This window comes from Rattus rattus, chromosome 8 (assembly GCF_011064425.1).
Source record: "Rattus rattus isolate New Zealand chromosome 8, Rrattus_CSIRO_v1, whole genome shotgun sequence".
NCBI lineage: Eukaryota > Metazoa > Chordata > Mammalia > Rodentia > Muridae > Rattus > Rattus rattus.
This window is the reverse complement of record NC_046161.1, coordinates 15,978,318-15,982,946: the sequence shown is the minus strand read 5'-3', so window position 1 is coordinate 15,982,946 and position 4,629 is coordinate 15,978,318.

The following is a 4,629-nucleotide window of genomic DNA, read 5'->3' as shown; positions in this document are numbered from 1 at the left end:
CTGCAGCCAATAATTATCCTGTGCTTCCAATTCTTCATTATATATGTTTGCAGTGAATTGGTACACACATCCTTCTCTTTCTCTGGATAACTATATCAGGAAACTATTAAATTTCACTGTTCATATCTATCCTGGCTCAGGACTTGGTTTGATAAGGTGAACATATCTGTACTTCCTAACCATGATGGGACAGAACAGTAGCTTTAACTGGTAGGTAGAGAGAGGTTGGAAGAGTAAAACTGTACTGAAATTTTCTCTTTATATTGTGCAGACAAACTTCACAATTCTGGTATAATGATGAGACAAAATTAACATAATTGATTTCAGTTATTTGGACTATGAAATATATATTCTGTTTTACTTATGTATTAGATAACTCATTCGAGATTTGCTTTTCATTGACTCTGATTCTACTTACAGTTATTTCACATAAAATGAAGGCCTCTAAATTATTTTCTATGAATCCCAAAGTATCTAAGATATCCATGGCGAGGAAGACTAGTACTAGGCTATTCACCATAACACCAAGTATTGTATTTAATGATACATTGAATATATAAACTTTTTTATATGTTGTCTTCCTGTCACATTTTCAAAAATGAAACATTATATTTCATTGATCGAACTGCTCCAAGATTATCAGGTAGAAAAAAATAAAGCCACGTGTATATTGTTTGGGTCTGATATAGGTACATTTTATAAAATCAAAAATTAAAATGTACCACAATTAATTTATTTTCATGAAGACAGCTTTTTCAATGAATTTAATTTCATTGCTTACCTAGAATACTGCCCATATTCCATAGGTAGAATTTTTCTCTCTTAGTAATTATTACAGAGAATGCAGAATGAATGTTATACTATGATAACTCATTAGACAGCAGTAAATAATGTTTCAAAGACCTGAATGGATCACATTGGTTTAATATATAAAGATAATCACATTTTATCTTATCATTTGGATCAAGCATGTATCTCAGCATTAGTTGACAAGGATTGTAAAGAAGCTTCTTTGAACAATTTTGAGGATAATGATTGTCTAATGGTATAATATTTAAGAGGTAGTATGATAGTTTGTACATTTTGTAAAACAAAACAAATAGATTCACCCTTAATTCTTTTCACACAAACAGCTCTAGGCTTTGACCACAGTAGTAAGCATAAACTCCCATGTATGGATTGGGCAATAGACCAGAAAAATCGTTGATTTTCCTCTTAATATTGGTGACATGAATGCAACAGTATATATTGTTAAATTGGCTAGCTGGTATTACAAAAAAGCAATGCTCAAAACTGAGACAGACTACTGTTGATTTATGAAAACACAGTTTTTAATCATATCAATCCATTAATCTCTCTCATCTTCATCCTTCTTCCAATGAACCTGTTCATATTTACTAACACTCTTTCTCTTTTCATGTCTCCTTTCTTTACTTTTTATATTTCTTTATTTTGTTTTATGTTTGTGAATTGCTGAACTTAATTTGGGTTTCGTATGTGAACAGAGATGTGTAAACATATTTTAGGATATTTTTATAGTAGTAGGTATTGATATAACTTATAAAAAAGTATTTAGACTTATTTAAATTTTCAAGATTCATTCCTCTGACAATCACTCATGTGCAACCAAATTTATTCCCTCCCATTACATAATTTCCATTTAGCCTTTATATAGGCCATCTATATTTCACCTATATTCAATAACTCTCCATGTAATCATTTATTATCAGCTATTCTTTATGAAATGCAGGAAACTAAAAAAACAAAACTCATATCCAAAAATGAGAAGAGTAGGATGTCATACAGGTGAAGTCATGTACAAGATAAAATGAGGCCTATCATTGGATGCAAAGGAAGGATGGGCAGGAGAAAAGTTTTAGAGAGAGGAGGAGACAGGAGTGAGGCAGAAGAAGCCATCGAGAGAACATGGAGGCTGATGTTAAGGTTCCTTTCTGCACATTTACAGGTTGTTATAAATATTCTTAAGAGATGGATGTGTACAAGATTTTGTGTCTAGATGAGCAAATTATATATTATCACTTGGATCAGAGGTTATTTTGTTGTGTGTTCTCTCATATGGCAATTTAAATTTAAGAGAGTTTGTGGTGGTAGAGACACTGGGTTGCCACAGGGTTGAGATGTGTGTATTTCACATGGTGGCAACCTGCCTTGAGAATTAGATGGGTAGAGAGATTGTTGTTAGGCTCTGAAAGAAGCCATCAGCATTGTGATATGGGATAGAACAAAGTGGGTGAGAGACTTTAATGACTGAGATGAAGATATATACGAGATACCTTGGGGCACTTTGGTGCCAGACCTAGTGCTGGGGAAAAGACACCAATTTTTATATAATTTTACAGCAACAGGAAAGCAGACAAATTCATGTTTCTGGGCCTATCATTTCACTGAGAATTATTGTTTCTAACTCAATCCACTTACATTGAGCTTTATAATTTTATTTTTAATAGTAGATTAATGATATTCAACTATGTAAATATACTACAATTTAATTATCCATTCACTGGTTAGAGAAACACTGAACTGTTTTCATATTATGGCAACTTGAACTTTTATTGATATTTCTACAGATTATGGCAAGTGGGAACAGAGACAGTTTAGATTCATATTTCATCAGTGGAATATATTTGTCTTCATTTTCCTTTTAAGGCTATAATACATTCATAATGTAAGATATAAAAGAAGTTTAGAAAGATGTAATAGAAGTTTAAACATTTAGAAACACAACAGTATTCCATTTCAGGTGACATCTTTTGAGTATGTATGTGATTTCCACAATGTACACTTCAGTATAATTTAAGCTATGTGTTTCTCTTTCTTGGCACTACTTTACCTGAGATTAGTTTCTAACGTCATGAGAGATAAATAAAATCAACTAGAAAGACTCAATGAAAAAAGGATTTCATTCTTGCAGAAAATCAATAAGATTAATAAACTCTCACCCAAATTAACACAAAGGCAAAGAAAGAATATCTAAATTAAAAAACAAAGGCAAAACAAAATGACAAAAAAAAAATAACCCACAGATCAGAACCATAGTATTGGGGAGAAGGACCTGCAGAAAAGATAGGAATTAGGTGACCTCAGGGGCAAGGAGGTTGGGAAGACCCTCTAGAATGTTCCAAAGACCTGGGAAGTGAGAAACTCTCAGGACTCAAAGGTGGGACCCTAGAAGAAAGACCCTACAGTGGGTAGAGGGCAGTTATTGAATCTACCTCCAGCAGAAGATAGAGCATCAAGTGAGGGGAGGTTTGCCATCCCACATTCAAACCTCAGCCCTTAATTCTTACTGTATCTGAAATGGATGGAAATGGGAGAAGACCCTAGGTAAAAGAAGGTCCATGAACAGGCCAAAGTAGGTTCCAGCTCAAGGAGAACCCTAGGCTCTGACACCATTACTGGGCTATAAAGCATTCACAAAAAAGGAACCACCATGACTGCTCTCAAAAAGACCCAACAAACAGCTGAAAGAGATAGATGCAAATATTTGTACCCAACCAATGAACAGAAGCTGCTGACCATTCTAGTTGAATGAGGGAAAAGCTGGAGGAAGCTAAGTAGGAGGGCAACCCTACAGGAGAACCAGCAGTCTCAATTAACTTGGACGCCTGAGATTTCTTAGACAATGAACCACCAACTAGGCACCATACACCAGCTGAGTTGAAGCTTCCAACACATATACAACAGAGGACTTCTAGGTGGGGGTTCAGTCAGAGAAGATGCACCTAATCCTCAAGAGACTTGAAGTCCCAGGAAGTTTAGAGCAGTGGTGGGGTGGTAGGGTGGGGGCATCCTGTGGAGACAGGGGCGGGGTTGGAAGGGGAGTGCAGTGGGGGGGGGAGGAGGTATGGGATGTGTAACCCTAGTATTGGGTGGGGAAAAAGAACTAGAATCCCCTGGTCAACCAGAAAAAATGGAACAGGTGACCCAAGGGGGAGTTGGGGGGAAATGGAAGATCCCTAGAATGTACCAGGAACCAAGGTAGGGTGGGGAGTCACCTGGAGAATAAATATCTGGAGGTAAAAGCAAAAAAAAAAAAAAAAAAAAACAAATACTAGAGATGAAAAGTGGCAAATAATAACAGACATCACGGAAATATAAATGGTAACAAGGACATATTTTAATACACTGTACTCCACCAAGTTAGATTAATCTGAAATAAATGGATAATTTTTCTATACATATCACTTACCAAAGTTAAATCGAGATCATATAAACAATTTTAAAAGACTTATGAACTTGGCTGTTCAGTAGAAGCAGTCATGTCTACCAAAAATGTTCAGGCCAGATGGTTTTAACATAGAATTTTACGAGAAGAGTGATGCCAATGCTTTTAAAATTATTACACAAAGTAGAAATAGAAAAAAAAGTGTCAAGCTCACTTTACAAGAGTACATTTACCCTATTGCTAAACCACATAAAGACCTACAAAAGAGAGAAAATTACTGAACAATTTCCCTGTGATCATAGATGCTAGTATTCTCAATACAATATTTGGTAAATTATATGAAACCCAAACCTAGCATTGTTTGTGTGACTAAGAACTTTCCTAGGTTGACACTGGTTTACTCTCAGACATAGTTCAATGATGATTGTGGACATTAAAAATCA